The sequence below is a fragment of the Heterocephalus glaber genome, unplaced genomic scaffold (genome assembly GCF_053883595.1).
Source record: "Heterocephalus glaber isolate CG9 unplaced genomic scaffold, H.glaber_assembly_v1.0 deba00000546, whole genome shotgun sequence".
NCBI classification, from domain to species: domain Eukaryota; kingdom Metazoa; phylum Chordata; class Mammalia; order Rodentia; family Bathyergidae; genus Heterocephalus; species Heterocephalus glaber.
The window spans coordinates 37,529,543-37,551,339 of NW_028258147.1; the positions used below are offsets into that span (position 1 = coordinate 37,529,543).

Below are 21,797 nucleotides of genomic sequence, written 5' to 3' on the forward strand. Positions count from 1 at the left end.
TACGCTGGCGGACACGAAGTAAAGATGGCCTGCCGTGGCGACAGGGGGTAGCAGGCGCCCAGTGTGGAGCGAACATGATGGGCCCACATGAGCTGCCTGCACTGCACGCTGTCCACCTGCCTGCATGCCCACTTCAGTGCCTGGATGTTGGCTTGGAGGTGCTGCTGCTAGAGAGACCACCAACACCCATGTATACTTAATTGTTTCTTTGGCCTTGTCTCCTCCAGACTTAAAGTTATATGGCTGCCCCTGACAAGAATGTCTGATACCTATTGAGGGTCTTCAGATAGACCCTCTGGAGGGGATCTCTGAGTGCTAATCACAACTATGACCCCTTTCAGTCTGAAGTAGCCAGAACAGTCATCAACCCTTGCCCCCTCATGGCAGTTCAGGATACCTCTTCAGAGGGAATATTATAGAGAGCTGAGTTAGGTAAAAATACAGGTCCTTGAGAGAGTCAGGAGAAAGATGAAAGATATCACACCTGTGGCTGGAGATACATCTGTTGGAGACTGGGTCTCAAGATAAAGACAAGACCTATATGACTTCCTCATAAATGACAAGACCTGTATACTTCCTCAAAGGACAAACACTGGACCTAATGAAATCTAGACAGACATCATCAACTCGGTGGGTCACCAAGGCCACTGGACCCACCATTTCCTAGGCGAAGTCTGTTCTTTGCATACACACTTGTTACATGACTTATTTCCCAATTGGACCACTATTACCTAAGGGTCTATACTTGTAACCTTATTGGTTGATAATGGCTGTGGCCCACATTGTGCCCATGAGTTTTACTTCATAAAACTCCCCTGTAGAGTAGGATATTCAGCTACACATTTGGGTCCCCTCTGCCTCTCATGAACTATCCTATCAATAAATATAGTCCCACACTTAACCTCTGTTATTCCTAGAATTTATTCCTCAATTTTTAGAAAACACAAGCTTGATATATCAGACAGCTAATAGGTTGTAAGATATAATATTCATATTTCATCTCCAGTACCATTTCCTGTATCAATAATGTCTTTGCCTACACCTATGTCTTCAAGAGTTCTAGCCATTCTCTCTTCTGACAGATTTAATTTTTCTGTTTTAATAGTTAGATCTTTGATCCATTTTGATTTTAGTTTAGTGCATGGTGAGAGATATGGGTCTAGTTTTATTCATGTGGGAAACCAATTTTCCCAGCACCATTTATTAAAAAGGCTATTTTTCTTCCAGTGAAGGTGTTTTGCCACTGTGTCAAAGATAAGATGGCTGAATGTGTTTGGAATTGTTTCTGCATCTTCTAATCTGTTCCACTGATCCTGGGGTCTGCTTTTTTGACAATACCGTGCTGTTTTTATCACAGTAGCTTTGTAGTATTTTAAAAATTCATACAACAGCAATATATGCACACTCATGTTTATAGCACCACAGTTGTAATAGCCAAATCTTGAAACAGCCCAAATGCTCATCTAACAATGAATGGATAAAGAAGATGTGGGGTTTTTTATACAATGGAATTCTATTCTGCTATAAAGAAGGATAAAGTTGAGAGATTAATAGATAAATGGACTCACCTTGAGACCATATGTTTAAGTGAAATAAATTGGATACATATGTTTAAATATTGCCTTGTTTTTCTGGTGTGAGAAACAGAAAGGATAAATAAAGAGCAAAATGTATATTAGATATTGTGAAATAGGAAGAAAATGTTCCAATGAGAAAGGGAACAAGGGAAAGGGGAAGAGAAAAGGAAAGAAGAGGCAAAAGAGAGAAGAGAAGGAAAAAAAATGGAAACAATGTTTTTGTATATAAGGAGGGAAAGGGAGGTGAGAGAATTGAGGAAAAAAGAATCAAGACATATCATGTACAGGTACAAATTCCCCATGATGAATGTTTTCATTATGTATATCTAAAATGTAGCAACAAAATTAATTTTTAAAATTAATTAAATTAAATTAAATGAATCTTTTGTAATGCCAGAAAAGACACCCAAAGAAAATTTATCTGTTCTACGCCATTTATTAAACACCCCTACATATAAATTGTTGGCACAGTGTTTTGATTACAAGACCAATAGAATGCATCATTGTCCAGTCAAATTTTGCTGCTGCCTCTGCTCTTCTTTGCTCTTTCAGAATGAAATCATTTAAAGTTGAAAAGAAGAATGCTATGTGCCAAATGCAAGCTAGTGATACTTTTAAATTATTATATGATAATGTATTAAATATTGAACCAAAAAGGAGGCAGTGTCCACCCTATGTACACAGAAGATCGTATTCCCCCCCATGTTATGTAATTAACAGAAAGTATCTTCCTATTCAACATCAGAATAAGAATTGTGAGTTCCAATTTAGCCTAATTACTTTGGGGCTCTTTGAAGTTTAATTGCTATCTTCAGTCTTTGGTTTCTGGAATAGCATGCATGAAGCCTTCCTAATCCTACAAATACAGTGTCATGGATGTTAGTGTTGATTCACAAGACAATAAATGAGTTATTGGTGTTTAATATAACATGGATCAGTACTGCTTACACAGATTATGTTTTTTATTTAATCAGGGTATCTTTGGTACAATTTTCTACCATTTAAATTTATTGCATAGTTCAGAGGTTGTACTAAAATATGTGAAAGCTATAAATGTTCGAGTTCCATAGAAATATAAGGCATGATGATGATGCTGAAATTAGGAGCTAGAGTAAATATTCCAGCAGTAACACTCTGAGAGTGACTTAGAGCTGTTATTCCTATTTCACACTCAAAATGCTCTATGAGTTGCTAATAATCTGTCTATGCTTTCTCTTGGCTGAGAGACACTATCATGTCTTCATTAGATCAACTGTGTGGTCACCTCTTTTTACAGGAATCCAAATCCTAGAATTCTGGGTTGGGTTTGAATTTCAAAACTCCTGCTGAAGGTACATAACTGATCACTTTATCTCAATATTATTTACAAATCAGACCAAAGTCAAAGTCAGTCTCCTATAAAAAAGTACCCCACACTTCCTGCTTAGTGGGAGTATAACCATATGTTGATATAACAGAGGGAGAGGGAGATAGTAGACAAATGATCATTTTATTCCATTAATTAATTGCAAGAAGAGACAGCCACACCCAATCTCCTCACACATACAGTGATATAACATGGCAAGCACAAACAGTAATCTCTTCAGGGACCTGAAGTGGTAAATAGAGCAGTTAAGAAATATCACAGAATTCCAAGCTGGCTGAGTTCTGTGTTTCCATTATATTTTGGAATTACTCTTTCTTCAGTTAGCTGTGAACTGATATATAAAGTATTAATCAGCAATCAAGACCATGTAAGCCTTCCCCGTCTTGTCAAATGGCTTTTCTTATGTACTTAATCAGTTTTCTGTCTTCCAACATATCAGTAACCTACCTCTTCATGCTTGACATTTTTAGCCAGCACTCTGCTCTCATAATTTGGGAAGTTTAGAATGTATGTATGCTACATTCTGTATGTATGCTACACTCTACATGTATCCATTTGCAATCTTTAGTATGATCCAGATAATCTAGCCTGGCTGTCTCAAATTAATTCTCATTTTCACCTATTTTAATTAAACTAGTTGATCACAGTCTAAAAAAATGTATAAAAATTATACCATGTAGGAAATGAAAAAGTTAAATTTTCTGGAAGGAGTAATATAATACAAATAAACCAAAGAAAAGCTTGAATTAATTCTACTTTTAGCTATCACTCTTCTATTGTGCACTGTATTCTTTATGGTTTTGTTGCTTATGTGCTTATTTTGTGTCTGTCTCTAGGCTCATGGGCAGAGGGCACACTCTTCAAATAGGCAGCCTACAGAATACCAGCAGAGCCGTACAAGTAGTAATTATCTGATAGCCCACTTTCACACTTACAGTGAGAACATGCCTAAACAGCTCCTTATATTGGGCTTATAATAAGATTGCATTGATAATTATCTACTAAACTTTTCATTGAAAAAATAACTCAGGTAAACCCTACATTTCCACTTTAAAATTCTATTTTATAAATTGCTGCTTACGAAATTTGGTGAACAATACCTCAGTGGCCAGAATTAATCGGCATTCAACAAGTGAGCAATTATACCTCTTCTAAACCCATACAATCAGCAGTAACATAATATCCAAGGGGGGAAGCATAAAGCATGTTTGGATGTTATAATGAATTTGATTACAACACCACCAAATTAAACATATTTTCATTTTGATATAAAGTAGCAGTGGGAGGCTTGACTAGATAACTTGCTTTTACTTTATTAAATTCCTGATGTTATAGTCAGCTGAATTGAGTGTTCCCTGGGAGGGAATTAAGAACATTTGGGCCTTGTCTTTATATTCAAAAGAGTGTGACTTCAACTCCTGGTTTACAATCCACTTTAGTGGGTCTGCCAGAGGGAGATTAAAGAGAACTCTGGAGTGTTCCTAGGCTGTTTATTGCCTTCTTTATGTGGGAGGGTTTTCCTCCTACCTTCAGGCCATGAAATATCACACTGTGCCATTAAGCAAAGAAAGACTTGACTAGTCCCCTCAGGACTATCTTCGTCCTTCAGGACAAATGTCATACAAATATGGCAATTGTCCACATCCCTAGCTAAACCTCTCATAGCCACTATGTCCTTTGGGCCAACACATATTTATGGATGTTTGGCTCCACTTTAACAATACTAATTAGTTAAATGTTTATTTAGCAGCCTAGAAGAGTTAATACAGCTCCTACAGCTTCAGAAAAACACTCAGATTTACATTTTGGTAATAAAAGGAGAGGCAGTTCTGAAACCTTGGAAGCCTTATTCATAAGAGGATGTTAGTGAAAGGAGGGGAGAAAAGCACCTAAATAAAAGTGAGCTGGCTGGAATAGTCCTCAGTTTACATTATTAATAGCAAGCACATTGCTGTCCTCAGGAGAGTCTGAAGGGAGCTTATACGCACCACACTGATGGTCCTGTAACCTGGTCTTCTCAGCTTCCTTTTTCCTCACACTGTGGTGTTCAAACTTATTTTTGTACCCAGCTTATTGGATTTCATTTCATCACAGCTGGCACATTTTGCCTGGCTGCAGCCCTGTTACACAGCCAGCCACCCATTATACTATTGCTGGAATGCGAATCTCTTTGTCTGTCCTTAAGGTTTTCATTTTCTCTAAGATCATGCTCTCTTGTGACAGCCTCACAAGGACATTCATGGCAGTTGAGAAGGGAATTCTGAGAAGGAGAGCCACCATCAATCAGAGCCAAGGCACCTATGTGGCCTGGCTTCCTCCCCAAGAGGAGAATAGCATTTTCCTCAGTGTGTTCCCTCTCCATAAAATGCCAATGTTTTTCATGAGACCAAATTGTACCTAGACCCTTTCACATTCTATCATGATCAGGAACCATGGTTAAGGTCACTGGTTAAATTAATTGTGATATGGGAGAAATATAATTCCACCCTGTTCCATGTTAAATGTGCCAACTTTATAATCTCACACCATGGAGGAATGAAGTTGAAAACCAAAGGAGGAAGGTAGGAGAGTTTTACTGGAAATAAGGAGAAGAAGAACAGCTCTTGGATTTCCTGGAGAGATTCCTAATGTAGGCCACTGAGGCCATTTGTTGAAGGTAATTTATATAGCAAAATCACAATGTAGGTACAACATGGGTCAAACTACAATCACCATTAGGATTACAAGTATAGCCACTTAACTACTATTGATCCAATAGGGAAATGAGTCACATAGCAAGGATACATGGAGAGATTAAAAGGAATTCTTGGAAAGGGAGGGGAGTATGAGACCAGGTGTTCTAGTCGCCCACCTATGTGCCTAATGCCTCCTTTGGCCACTGGACCAGGTGGTGCTAATCACAGTATAATCTCAAGTTGCTATTTACCTCTAAGAAGGCATGAGGGCTTTGCTATTGCTTCTCCCTCTTGAGGCCTGACTCTATTTAGGTTTGCCTCCAGCCACAATTTTGATTTCTATATTTTATTGTGCTAAATTCCTTGAGGGCCCAATCCCTCTCTAGATGTATATTAATTTACATCTAATGTAGCTGCCTATAATATTCCCCCTCTGAAGGGGTTTCCCTAACTGCAGTTAGGGCAAAGTTTCAATCTAGCTGCTTCAATCTGAGGGGTCACTGTAAGGAAGGCCACAGTCTATGCCCTTCTCCAGAGAGCTAATTTAAGGGGCCATAGACAGAAGTCATATTGGGATATAGCAGTTGTGAACTCTCTTTAGAAAGTCTATCTTGTGGATTCCAGAAGTCCAGCACATTTATCATTGGTTCCATCTGCATGATCTCTTGGAGTTTGACAGCTTCTAAGCAAGAATAAGCAATTTTGTCAAGAGATTAAGCACGTATGACCAAAGTATGAGCACCAGAATGGAAACAGATTGGGGAAGGAGCAAAGTCCAGACACTGTTTTTAAGGGATTGAAATAGGGATTGTAACTAGCTGGGGTTCTAGACTTGTCTGCTCATGGTGGTTATATATAAGTATGGTAGGGTTTTTTGTTTAAGAGCTTTTTATTTCAGCTGATGTGACTTATCTAAAGACAACATGTTTTATTTATTAGTGCACAAGTTCCTTTAGTTTTAGCTGTACAAAAATTGAGAGCTCTGTAGTTTGAAAGACAATTTTAGCTCAGGAATTTGAAGACTTGCTGAGATTTTATAGCTTTTTAGGCTCATTTAACAATACCAGTGCTCAGCTACAGGTGTAACTGGAAACTACGAACAGAGGCCAGTGCAGCAATTGGAGCCTTCTTTCTATATCTAAGTCTATATTATCATTACTCTTCAATATACCTTTTTCGGTATACTTTTCTGTGTGGGATTTAAAACCAAATTAAACTGATATCCATGTTAATAAAAATTAATCTCTTGCTATATATTTCACAGTTTTTAAGGCTTCTCAGAATTTACTTTTGGGACCATGTACAATAAGACTATGTACAGTTTCTCTATCAGTGTCAGCTGCCAGGATATGTTATGGTCTTGTTTAACCACATGGTTTCACATGGGATCATGGAAGACATTTTCCTCATCGGTGGCCCTCCTTTTTAGAACATTTCACTTAGATTGACTTCTGTCTTTTGTGGTCCAGCAATCTCCCTGCTCAGGAGTTTGAGTCACTCACCACAGTTGTAGAATCTTATAGAAAAGGTCCCCTCATTCTTAGGTCCTGGTTGACCATGAAGATCCACATCCAAATCATTGGCAGTCTTCTTAGTCTAGTGATCATTTTTAGATTTGCTTTCCAAACCTCAGTTGTTGAACACCTAGGAGATAAGTTGCACAGTGTTGCATTTGGAGCAGTAGATTTAACTATCATAGTCTTTATCTGAATATCAAGCTCCTTGAAATATATAGTATGAACTGTTATTTCTTTGTCAATCAAGTTTGTCTTAGAAGTTGAATTTTTGAAGATGTAAACAGATAACAATTATAAAGTTTTACAGAGAAAATTTGAGATTGAGGACAACATTGCTTTTTAGCATGATAATCATGTTGACATTATTATATTACAACCATTAGGTTTTGTTATTATCTCTGACAAAAATTTAAGTCTCCATCTTAGTATAAAATAACATTTTAGTCAGTTACCTTAATTATATAATATTAAAGGACATAAATTTTTATCTAAATTTGTTATCTTTTAATAGTGTCATTTAAGTAGAATGCATTTGTTTATAGGTGTACTTTGTAGGTTGTTAATGTAGAACCTTGAATTTTTACAGTGACATTGTCCAGACTGAATAGTATTTTGGTACCTATAACTGTTATAACACAATTACATAGCAATCACATAACCAGAAGGCTTTAAAACTTATCCTCATCCAGCTGGCTATTTCATGTTGGAATGGCATACACATTTTATCACAAATAAGTAAGGGAAAGCCAGATCCTTGAGCCTAAAAAAAATGTTATCATCATAAACAACTTTTAGCAGGAAGTCACAAGAATAATAAAATGATTTTTAGTTTTGCAAATTTAAAGATCTGTGCACTTGAGAACCAAAATACATCATTTAATATACTATGAGTTTAGCAATAATTAGTAATACAGCTACACAGAAATGTTTATATAATTAGTTTTTATACTCAAGATAAATTTTAGAATCCTTTAATAGGTTTTACAGGGTGTAACTATAATGATAAGAATTAAGAACATCTTTATAGTTCTTATAAATTTAGGAAACACAGATGACCACAAATAGATATATTACCCAATATACAAGTATATCTCAAGAATACAATAACAAAATGCTTGTTTACTCAAACCCAATAGATATAGACTAAATTTTAAATGGCAGAAACAGATTTAAAGAGATGTCAAATTTTGACCATTTTATTTGTTTAAGGTCCATATTGTATAGAAAAGAGCACTTAATACTATAAACTTAACTTTAAAGCTTAGACTAATAGCATAGCTTATTTTTAGAAGTACACATACATACACATTTCCATATATGTTATATCATAAACTAAGATAATAGTTATTTGATGATCATAAACTGATTATTGAAAACATGTTAAAGATTAATAAAGACTAACTCTTAAAGTTCATTTTATAGTACCAAAAAGCTCAAATATTGGTAACAATGGAAAATACAAAAAATTATTTTAGTAAAATATAGAATTGGCTTTTAATCTGGTTTCTAAACTTAATCAACAGCATCTTTATATCTTAAGAAATCCATATTGTTTTAGACATAGAAAACTTAACTTTTAATTATAGCCCCAATATTACTTTAGATAGATGACTTATCATAACATTTAAAACTTTTTAAAACCATAGATACATAGATGTACATATATATATATATTTTTTTTAATCTATATTTTAAGATATACAGTGATGCCTTGGTTCATGAGCTTAATTTGGTTCCTGATTTTGGAAAATATAGCCTGTTTGTGTGGGGAAGATGGCTGTGTTTGTCATCCAATGTAAAGTTTACAAACAAAAACAAAATTGTTCACAAACAAAAGCATTTATTAACTGAAGTATCACTGTACTTGCAGTTCATATAACTTAACAGTACACTAATTTAAATTAGTAAGAGTAAAGCTACTTTTAAATTTAATGACATATTTCCAGCCAAATTGTTAGATAACCAAGATAATATTAAAAATTAGTTTTATAAATGTAATATCTGTATTGTCTTTGTACAATAATTTAAGAATTTTCCTCAAAGATAGATATATGTATCTTATAAATATATATCTTAAAATATATGTATGCATATTAAAACATATATATCTTAAAATATATATACTATGGTGCCTCAGTTCACAAACACTTCTGTTTGCAAATAATTTAGTTTACAAACAAAACCATTTGGCAAAGTTTTTTTGTTTGATAACTTTGCATTGGGTGACAAACATGACCATGGCCATCTTTCCTGCACAAATATGAATGTGGCCATTTTTTCCAGAAATACGGAAGGGATTAAGTTCATGAAACAAGGTACAACTTTACACAAAAGTTAACATGCATATTAACTTAATATATAATCTTTATGTTATCAAAATTTAAGGCTTTTATTTATAAGTTCTATGTAAGCCTCAAGCCTATTCTGAAAACCAGTACAACTGGTTTCTTACAGGTATCCCAAAAAGAGTAAAAAAATAAAATAGAAAGGAAAAGAAATATTTGAGCTCAAAAAATATTTTTAAAATTGAGCACCTGCAGTTGTTTTAACTGGTTATTAAAAACAGATTAAGCAGACAGATGGACAAACACAACTTTTAAATCAGCATAAACTCTTAGGTGTATTGGCCAACCCTTTTACAGTTTTTAAATTTGTAACTATAAATAAACTAGTCAGAACTTTTTCTATAGGTCATCAATTAAAGGAAATCTCTTGTAATAACACCAAAAAGAATCAGAAGGACAAAGAGAGTAAAAGCTCTCTTACACTGTGAAATCAAGGCCTATTTTTAAGAAGGGACCTAGGCTGATGGTTTATCTTACTAGAATACAGAATTCTTGGAGCCCTCTGTTGTTTTGATAGCCACAGTTATTTGATAGCCACAATTATTTGATAGCCACAGCTGATAGCCAAACCTGCTGTTTTGATTGCCACATGTAACTGTTTCCTCTAAAGGAACAGACTGTTAAAAGTATAGTGTTGTAATTTAGACATTTTTGGCAACTATTTTATTTTTCTAGGAGGTGCTTGTGCCAGAGAGTCTACTAAGTATGAATTCCAAAAGGTGGAGAAAGAAGAAAGCCTGCCAAGGCTCCAGTTTGCCCTGCTGTAGATGTCTACCTACAACTGTTTATTCTCATTTTGAAAAGAAAGATGGGAATAGAAGACATCTTTGTCTATCCCTGCTTGCTCTGTACACATTTACCTACAGTATCCCTTAGGTTTGACCCCATTCAGTACCCACAGCAGTGAACTGCAAGAACTCAATGAAGTGGCTAGAATTGGGCTATACACTCTGCCAGTATTCGTCCGTGCTTTCTTGTGATCCTGTGATTCCTATTCCTTAATATCTGTTTCTGCTTGAAACTGTAATTAAACTCACAAGGGTCCTTAGGAATATTTTCTGTTTTACCAATGAAAATATCAGTGCTTTAATGGCCTTCTCTCAAACTACTCAGTCTGCCCTATCTGAGTGGCATTCTTGATGGGAGGGAGAGGTGAAAGGAGTGAAGATACTCCCTAGTTTTTAGTTCTACCCCATCCTAAGGGCAGACAGACAAGTTGGAATTAAAACTTTTCATTTACTCTATGAGAGTTTGAGGGTTAAATCTAGACCAGTTTTTAAGAATATGGCCCAGGAGCACCCGTGGAGCCACACGGGTAGAGCAGTGCAGGGAGCAGAGTGCCCAGGACTGACAGAGCCCAGCTCTGTCCAGCTGGCTAAGCCCACTTGTGACCAACGGCTGGTAAGGACCCCCCTGGGCATGCCCACCAGCCACCCATGGAGCCGCACAGGTGCCTACAACAACAGTGCCAGGCCCCCTGCCCCCCCACCCCCGCCTCTGGCCTCTTGGCTGTGCAGCTACCTGGTTCCACACTACAGAGGCACAGGGGGACATAAAGGCCTGAACTGCAGAAGTGAACAAGAGAGGGCCTCTCTCAGGCTCTCTGATAATAACTGAAGCCCACTGGAAAAGTGAAGAGAATCTCTGCAGTAAAGACACACCAGACAACTGTAATTGGTAAGTTAGAGGGATCATCACCTCCCATCAGAACCTGGACTATCTCCACGGAAAAGGCAGCTGGAACCTGCAAAAGAACCTTGCACAGTTCAACCCTGCAGGAGGACAGGGAGCTCAACTTGGGATTTGCAGCCAGAAATCTGCCTGAATCTCATGGGTCTGTGACTGGCTTGCTGAGACTCATTGACTTATAAGTGTACACTTCTGCCCACGTTGTCTATTGTGACATGAGACATAGCCTGTAGGAGTCCCTTCATTTTCATTTTTTATTTGTTATTTTCAAAATTATCACTATTTTTTTTTGCTCTTACTTTTAATTTTTTTCTTCTTTTTCTACTCTTTTAAATTTTTTCCTTTTTCCCTTTTTTCTTTCTTTTTTCTTCTCCCCCCCCCCACTCCCTTGCTGTCCACATTGTTCTTCATCTCCCTTTGTGTTCCTATTCTGGCCCTAATACATATTTCTTCTTTATTTTTCTTTTCTTCTCTTTCCTTCTCTCACCTTGTCCTCTGGCCTCATTGCTAACCTTCCCCTATCCTTCCACCTACCTATCCCTCCCTCCCCAACTCCTTCTAACTCCCCATTCCAAATGGTAAAGTTGCTATAGTAAAGAGTTTATTTACTATAAACATATGTTGGGTTGGTCCTTGATTTTGATTTAATTCACACAGTTAAAGGTGATAGGTTAATAACTACCACAAATTGTCATTTTCTAAGAGGTACGCTATGCTATTGTATTGGTAATTATATCACTTGGGCTAAGGTATGCTGTTTGATCCAATCAGCTGTCCTTCCTGGTACAATGAAAATGAGACAGCCTCAGAGCCATTAGAGACTCAAAACCTAAAGACCAGCTATATCTGCATGGCACCTCTGAGAAGCAATCATTCCATAAGTGTTCTAAATACATCAACAAAGATACTTATAATAAGCAACTTCAAAATATTGACCCAAGAACAAAACCAAGGGCAGTACCAAAAACAAAAATGAGAAGACATTTAAGTAAGGTGATTTCAATCACACAAAAGGCAAATTCTGGGGGAAATAAGGTGGGAAAGTCCAATAATCAACCACCTAGACACGCTGAACTGATAGCTCAGGAAGTAACAAAACAGATGAATGAGGCTGTAGAAAAATTCAAACCAGAAATAATCTCCCAGATAACTACAGAGATGGTGAGCAGAGTGAAAGGCATGATTAGAGGCTCTAGAACAGAAACTGATAAAAAAAAAAAAATAGATGAGCTCAGAAATATGCTGGAAGCCATGAATCCCCAGCATAAGAAACAAATGGAAACCATGATTGCCCAACATAAGAAAGAAATGGAATCCATGAAACAGATTCAAACAGATATTCAGGAGATTGAAAACTCCATGGAAAGCATACAGAACAGATTAAGGTAATCTGAATATAGAATATCAGATATAGAAGACAGGATTATGGTGAAGGACCATGAAAAGAGATTTCTTAAAAATAGTAAGGGATCATGAGAAATCAATCTCACAGCTGCTAGACAATGCAAAGAAGAACAACATAAGACTGATAGGAGTCCACAAAAAAACAGGATAAATTACAATTGACATAAAAAACTGTTCACAGAAGTAATAACAGAAAACTTCACAGACAGATGTAGAGAATTGGACATACAGATAAGTGAGGCATATAGAACTCCAACTATCCATGATTTAAAAATATCTACACCTAGACATATAATAGTCAAGATCCCAGACACCCAACAGAAAAACATAATCCTACAGGCAGTTAGAGAATAGAAACAAATCACCTATAAAGGAAAGCCCATCAAAATCATGGCAGACTTCTCAACAAAAACCCTCAAATCAAGGAGAGCCTGGAGTCAAGTATTTCAAGCCCTAAAACAAAATAACTTCCAACCTAGACTATTGTAAGCTACAAAATTATCATTCAAAATCAATGGGGAAATTAGATACTTCCACGACAAAGAACACGTGAGAAATTTCACCAGCACTCCAAACAATTCTAAGCAATGTCCTAGAAAAAGATAATGAAGGCCACAACTCCATGAGGCACGACAGAGAGAAGCCACCAGGCAAGGTAAGAAAGTACAGGGAAAGGGGGAAAAATAAGAAATAAAAGCCAGCAACAGTAAAACATCATGACGAGGATGTCAATATCTATCAATTATAACTCTCAATGTGAATGGCCTCAATTTACCAATCAAAAGACATAGACTGATAGAATGGATTAAGAAACAAAATCCAGCAATATGCTATATACAAGAAACACACCTAACTCAAAAGGAAATTCATAGATTGAAATAAAAAGGATGGAAAACAGTTATCCTTGCCACAGGAACCCAGAAAAAAGCAGGTGTAGCAATCTTATTTTTCAGACAAAGTAGATTTCAAACCAAAATTAATTAAGAGAGACAAAGATGGTCACTACATCCTTTTGAAGGGAACAATCCAAGAAGAAGAGATGAAAATCTTAAATATATATGTACCAAATACAAATGCCCCCAACTGTACAAAACAAATATTAATGAAAAACCAAATAAGCACTAATACAATTGTAGTGGGGGACCTCAATACCCACTATCACAAATAAACGGATCATCTAGACAAAAAATTAACAACGAAATTCTATAACTGAACCAAGCTATTGAACAAATAGACTTAATAGCTGTTTACAGAGTGTTCCACCCCACAAAATCAGCATACACATTCCATTCAGCTGCACAAGGGGCATTCTCCAAAATAGACCACACACTAGCTCATAGGACACATCTAAGTAAATGTAAAAGAATTGAAGTTATCTCTTGTATATTATCAGACCATAGTGCAATAAAATTGGAGGTCAATAACATAAAAAACTGCAAAACTCCCACAAACATTTGGAAATTGAATAACACTCTACTGAACAACCAATGGGTCACAGAGGAAATTAAAGAAGAAATTAGACAGTTTCTACAAATAAATGATAATGCCTGTACAACATACAGGAATCTATGGGACACAATGAAAGCAGCAGTTATATGAGGGAAATTCACAGTAGTGAAAGCTCATATTAGGAAAACAGAGAGAGCTCAAATAAACAACCTAATGCAGAACTTCAAGCTCCTAGAGAAAGAAGAGCATGATAAACCCAAATGTCATACAAGAGAGGAAATTATAAAGATCAGAGCAGAAATCAATGGAATGCAGACTAAGAGAATGATACAAAAGAATCAATGAAACAAAGAGGTGATTTTTTGAAAGAATAAGTAAACTCTGTAAACCTTTAGCCAACCTTATAAAAAAAAAAAAGAAATGAAAAGGCTCAAATCCAGTCAATTAACAATGAAAACCAGCAGAAATCCAGAGGATCATCAATACCTACTTTGAGAACCTGTACTCTAATAAAATGGAAAACACAGAAGAAATGGACAGATTCCTAGATACATATGAATTGCCAAAGTTAAATGAAGAAGATATAGAAATTCTAAACACCCCAATTACAATGAGTGACACTGAAAATGTAATAAAAAAATTTACCATCAAAAAAAAGCCCAGGTCCTGATGGCTTCACTGCTGAATTCTACAAGACATTTAAAGAAGAACCATCACCATTACTCTTTCAACTCATCAAGGAAATTGAAAGAAGCAAGGCTTCCAAATTCATTCCTGGAAGCAAGTGTTACTTTGATCCCAAAACCAGGGAAAGACACAACCCAAAAAGAGAAGTACAGGTCAATCTCCCTAAGGAACATAGATGCAAAAATCCTCAGCAAGATACTGGCAAACAGAATACAGAGGGTCATCAAGAAGGTCATACACCCTGACCAAGTTGGATTTATCCCAGGGATGCAAGGATGGTTCAACATTCATAAATCAATAAATGTAATACACTATATGCACAGAGTCAAGGACAAAAACCATATGACCATCTCAATAGATGCAGAAAAAGTGTCCCACAAAATCCAACACACACTCATGATAAAAACCCTACAGAAAATTGGAATAGAAGGTCTTTGTCTCAACCTGATTAAGGCTATTTATGAAAAACCAACAGCCAACATCATGCTCAATGGTCAAAAACTGAAAACTTTCACACTAAAATCAGGAACAAGACAAGGATGCCCACTATCATCACTCCTGTTCAATATTGTTCTGGAAACATTAGCCACAGAAATTAGAAAAGAGAAAGAAATAAAAGGAATAAAGATAGGACAGGAAGAAGTTAAACTATCATTATTTGCTGATGATATACTTTACATAGAAGACCCAAAAAACTTGGTTAAAAGTCTTCTAGACCTAATTGACAGTTTCAGTAGAGTAGTTGATATAAGGTCAACACTAAAAAAACAATAGCCTTCTTATACACAAATAATAGAATAATTGAGAGAGAAATTAGGGAAACAATTCCTTTTACAATAGCATCCAAAAAAATGAAATATCTAGGAATCCACCTAAGAAAGGAAGGAAAAGACCTCTACACTGAAAACTATAGCACCCTGAAAAAGCAGATTGAGGAGGATATAAGAAAATGGAAAGATATCCCCTGTTCCTGGGTAGGAAGAACCAAAATAGTGAAAATGGTCATACTTCCAAAACTACTATTTAGATTTAATGCATTGCTGATAGAAATTCCAAAAATATATTTCAAAATAGTGAAAACAATCCAAAAATTAATTTGGAACCAGAAGAGACCTAGACTAGCAAAAGCAATTCTAAGCAACAGTGACATGGCAGGGAGTATCACAATCCCCAACTTGAATCTATACTACAAAGCTACTGTGATAAAAACAGCATGGTGCTGGCAAAGAAACAGACCCGAAGTTCAGTGGAATAGATTAGAAGATGCAGAAACAACTCCAGACATACTCAGCCACCTCATCTTTGACAAAGGAGCCAACCATCCTCACTGGAGGAAAGATTGCCTATTTAATAAATGGTGTTGGAAAAACTGGATTTCAACCTGCCAAACATTAAAACTAGACCCATACCTATCACCGTACACTAAACTAAGATCGAAGTGGATTAAAGATCTAAATATTAAGACAGAAACATTAAAATTACTTGAAGATAAGTTAGGTGGAACTCTTGAAGACATTGGCATAGGAAAAGACTTTATGAACAAAACCTCAGTAGCATAGGTGCTAGCATAAAGAATCAACAACTGGGATATCATCATATCAAAAAGCCTCTGCACTGCAAGAGAAACCACCAACAGAGTTAAGAGACAACATACAATGTGGGGAAAAAATTTTAGCAACTGTACCTCAGACAAAGGTCTACTCTCTGGAATATATAAAAAATTGAAAAAAAATCAGACGGCCCCCCAATTCAAAGACCCAATTCAAAAATGGGTATCTGAAATGAACAGACATTTCTCAGACAAGGAAGTAAAAGCAGCAAATAAATATATGAAAAATGTTTAACATCACTGTTATTCAAGAGATGCAGATGAAAACAACACTGAAATTCCACCTCTCCCCAGAATGAATGGCTGCTCTCAGGAAATCAACCAATAACGAATGCTGGTGGTGGTGTGGAGAGAAAGGAACCCTTCTCCATTATTTGTGGGAGTGAAGACTGCTGCAACCACTATGGAAATCAGTATGGAGATACCTCAAAGAACTAGGGCTAGAGGTCCCATTTGCCCCAGCTGTTCCCCTGCTGGGTATCTTCCCATAAGAATTAAAAGAATCATACCACAGAGATATATGAGCACCCATGTTTATAGCAGCACAGTTTGTAATAGCTAAATCTTGGAAACAGCCCAAGTGTGCATTAACTGGAAACTGGATAAAGAAGATGTGGTTTTTTTAATAAAATGGAGTACTATTCAGCCATAAAGAGTGAGAAACTAGAGACATTTATAGCTAAATGGAAGCATATTGAGGCCATACTCTTAAGTGAAATAAATAGGTCACATGTGTAAATATTGAATAATTTCTCTAGTGTGAGAAACTGAAAGTGTAAATGAGGATTAAAATGAATAATTCTTAATTTAAAATAGGAAAAGTTCCAAAGGTGTAGAGGTGGTGGGAGGGGAAGGGGAAAGGGAAGAAGGGAATGGAAAAATTATGAGAAATGAAGAAAAATGGAATCAAAGTCTATGTAAATAGGGAAGGGTGGAGGGGGTGAAGGGCGCAGAGGTAATGGGGAAAAAAGAACTAAGATACACCATGTACAGGTACAAGCACCCAATGACAAATGTAAACATATTGTATACCTAAAATGTACCAATAAAAAAAATAGATGATTGCAAAAATATATATATATACGGCCCACGAGTAAATCAAAGGGAATAGTGAAGACCAGTTTCACTCTGGAGCCAGACACTGAAGTATTCAGGGAGGAGTAAACTCACCATCATGGAGAGTTGGAAGCTTGGTCACTTAAAAGTCCTGAAATTCAACAGCCACAGACAAGAGAATAACTGCTGCTGAAAATTACATAATTCTCAGTGGTGGGGCAATGGAAAAGGAACAGAAGGATGACTCCATGCTCAGCACAATAACTTTATGGGTCTTGTCACTATTTTCCAAGTCCTCACTATCTCAAAAGTAGAAAGAAAATTAAGACCAAGAGCTTCCCCAAGGTGGGACACCAGTCCTTAACAAAACATGCCTCCAATGACAAAGCTACAATTGACCCCAATACAATGGCATTGAAAACAGAAAATTAAACCAATTCCAAGAGACATGAACCAACTGTTTTCTAACTTTTTGAAAGATAGAAGATCAAAGAGCAGATTGAACATGCTCCTTTATATTGCTTAGGGCTCATAAATATGTATCCTTTTGGAGAAAACTCTCCCCAGTGTCACCCAGATATTGTTTCTGTGCATGGTCTGAGTATGAGGGTCTTGCTTACCATTCCCATGAGGGACTTTTGTTCAGTTACTGGGAAAGATACACCCTTGTATTGTGTCTTCCTGGAAAAGCATAATTTCTGATACCCTTCTAACTCAAGGATAGAGGTATATGGTCTAAAAGGAATGCTTATCTTTGATAAGCACTGATTTTCTAACTCATTTCAGGAGCTTTCAATGGTAAAGAATAAAGATTTTGAGGAGAGAAATACAAAAGCCACTTCCTGATAGTGATTACAACATCCCTATAGAGGTGAACTTCTAAAACCTTTCCTGCCTCCAGTGGAATTCTCAGACCCACCTGAGAGTGTGAGCTACCAGCCAAACTAGCCATTCTAAAAAGCCAACAATGATAAGAGACCAAACCATCTCATAATCTCCAAACAAGTGAAGCAAGAAATATAAGATCCTACTTGCAAAACAGATGTTGCACCAAAGAAACACCAAATATAAAAGGTATTATGATCTTTCCATGCTCTCAACTTAAACTTATTATCATTTTAACAAGGCTTAAGCAACCAACAAACAAGGGAAGACAATTCTTAATTACCTAAATGAGTCATAATCCAGAATTCAGTCAAAATATTTTAGGGGTTCCATGAAACAAAAGCAAACCATTACCTACTTCCAACTATTCATTGTGACCTCCAATAATGGTATATGAAAAATATAACTCCTGAATTGTTCAATGTCAAATGTTCTGAGTTCATGGTTTCACAACAATGAGGAATGAAGTTGCAAACCAAAGGAGGAAGTTAGGAGAGTTTTACTGGTAATAAGGGAAAGAAGAACAGCTCCTGGGTTTCCAGGAGGGGTCCTGAGTGGGTGGCAACTGAGGCTCTTTACTGGTGGTAATTTATTCAGCAAAATTATAATGTGAGTACAACATGGGTCAAACTACAATCACCATATATGATTACAAGTGTAGCCACTTAACTAATATTAATCCAATAGGTAAATGAGTCATATAGCAAGGCTACATGGAGAGGCCAAAAGGAATTCTTGGAAAGGGAGAGGACTATGGGACCAGGTGTTCTCTCACCCACCTAAGTGTTTAATGCCCGTTTGGGGGCCACTGGACCAGGCGGTGCAAATCACAGTATAATTTCAAGTTGCTATTTATCTATAAGAAGGCATGCAGGCCTTGCTATTCCTTCTCCATCCTGAGACCTGGCTCTCTTAGATTTGCCTCAAGCCACAATTTTGATTTCATTTTCTGTGTGTGTGCTAACTTCCATAAGGGCCAAATTCCTCTCTGGCTGTATATTAATTTGTGTCTAATTTAACTACCTGTAATAATTATAGAGGAAGTATCCCTGGTACCTAGTCAAATAATCCATAAAAGTTTATTTAAATCATCACAGAAAAACAACTCCCAATTTTTATAGTATGTCCTACATACAGGAAACTGAGAAGAGTTCTGTTTGGAAAATGTGACAGTATTGATTTTGAAAGACATCAAAAAATGATTATTAACCAATGAAATATTTTTGGAAATATAAATTGTGTTGTATAATAATGCTGTCTTGAGAAATTTTCACATGTCACAATAACTAGACGTTCCCTATAATTGCTAAACTCTCTTTTTATATCCACTCATTTTCTTACTCTCTTTCATACTCACTTGACAGAATTTTAGTTCTGGATTAACACAGCTGTCTGCCTAATCCATGTCTACACCTGAGTATCAGAGGATGGCTAACAACAAGCACTCAGCCCTGCTGACTGAAATCTACTATTTTTCAGCACAAATCTCAAGGAGATTCTCAGCATGTCCCTAGTAATTTGGTTCTTCCACAAACCCAGCTGTTAATTCTGAGCGTCTCCTTATTCAAACTGCCAACATCTTCTCTCTACTCCTCCCCTTCAGTTACACAGTCCTCCCCTCACCTAATCTGCCTGTTGATCTCTTTGCATGTGTATGGAAATGTTCTCCCTTTTCTTTCTTTCTAATAAAATGTACTGGACATAATCGTGTGTAAGTCCACATATTCTCCTTATTCTCTAAATGTTCTCCTGTCTTTTCTTGTTCACTCAAGCTCTTTGTTCCTTCATTTAAACCCTTACCTGTCTGTATCATTTATATTTTCTCTCTCTCCCTTCCTCACTTCCTCTCTTCCCCTACTTTCTGCCTTCTGTCACTACCTTTGTTTTTATCTCTCTCCATTTCTATATGACTCAGTCCAATGGTTTAAGTATATTTATTCAGTGACATTCAGTGACAAATCACAATTTATATCTCCAGTTCCAATTTCTCCCCTGAACTGTAGGTTGATAAATAAATCAGAATTTAAAGAGCATCTTTTATATTTAATAAGTATCTCACACTATTATTATAACCAAAATCAATTATTTATCCTTCTGCCCACACATCCTCTTTACTACTATTCTCTTTTTCAAGATATGGTACTATTCTTACAGCTTGCAACAAAACACTAGGAATTAGTCTTAATTTGCTTTTCCTTATACCCTGCCTGTGTCCAATCTGAAGCAAGAATTCCACAGGGGGTTTTTTTGGATTTTTTTCCTTTTTTTTTTTTGGTACCAGGGATCAAACGTGGGTCCTTGCACTTGTGCAGCAGGCAGTGAAACCACTGAGCTAAATCCCAGGCCCTAATTCCATAGTTTTTAAAAGTTTAGTCTAACAGGGACCACTTTTAACCTCCATTAAGTCCTTACCTACCACTTAAGGTAAATCCACTATAATTTTTCATACAGAATAGCCTTCGAAATGATCAGGTTTTTCTACTTTTGTCCAAAAGTTCACTTTTTTATAAACCCCAAAGTTATTTTTTTTTTGCAAAATGAAGTGCAGATTCCAACATCACATAATTATAGCCCTATAATGACTTCCCATCAGGATAATGTTTTCCCTGTCTTTATATTTTGTTTTTAATATACTTATTATGTTCCTATAATACATACTACTCTGCAAAGGTTAGGATTCATCTACTCAGAAAATACTTATTGAGTGTTTAGCCTCCAGATAAAAAAGAATGAAGAAACGGAAAGATGTCCCTTGTTCCTGGATAGGAAGAATGAATATTGTCAAAAGAGCCATAATTCCAAAACTGATATGTAGATTTAATGCAATCTTTATCAGAATACCAACAGCATTCCTAACAGTACTAGAAAAAAACAGTTTGAAAATTCATAGAGAACTGGAAGAACCAAGAATAAGAAAACTAATACTTTGCAATAATAGCAAAGCAAGAGGCATCAGAATCCCATAGTGCAAGTTATATAACAAAGCTATAGTAATAAAAAGAGCATGGTACTGGCACAAACAGACATGAGGATCAATGGAAAGAATAGACACAGAAACAACCCCAGAACTTCCAATGCTCTGATTTTTTTTTAATTCATTAAGTTTATTGTTAATTTTAGATATACAATATGATGGCATTCATCATTGGGAATTTGTACCTTTCCATGATGTATCTTGGTTCTTACACTTTCCCCATTCCTCTGCCCTCCTATCAAAAAGACTTTGTTTCTCTTTTTGCCTTTTCTCATATTTTTTACCTGCCCCTTCCACTTAGCCTTACCCTTTCCCTTTGGACCTTTTCTTCCTATTTCACATTATCTATTTTACATTTTGATCCTCATTTACAATTTCAGATTCTCACACCAGAGAAACTATTCAGTATTTACACATGTGTGTCCTATTTATTTTACCTTAGAGTATGGACTCAATGTGCATCCATTACCTGTAAATGTCTAGTTTATCATTCTTTATGGCTGAGTAGCACTCCATTTTATTTTTGAACTCACATCTGCTTTATCCAGTCACCAGGTGATGGGC

General features: G+C 36.3%; 1 long non-coding RNA gene across 5 annotated transcripts in view; it reads right to left on the reverse strand.

The window, feature by feature from the left end:
* LOC106010862 (uncharacterized) overlaps nt 1-21,797 on the reverse strand; it is a 121,831-nt gene that overhangs the window by 31,666 nt on the left and 68,368 nt on the right. For all 5 annotated transcript variants that reach the window (XR_015448764.1, XR_015448763.1, XR_015448765.1 and 2 more), the window contains one exon: nt 7,121-7,262. This is a non-coding gene — a long non-coding RNA (uncharacterized LOC106010862). The remainder of the gene's footprint in view (nt 1-7,120; nt 7,263-21,797) is intronic.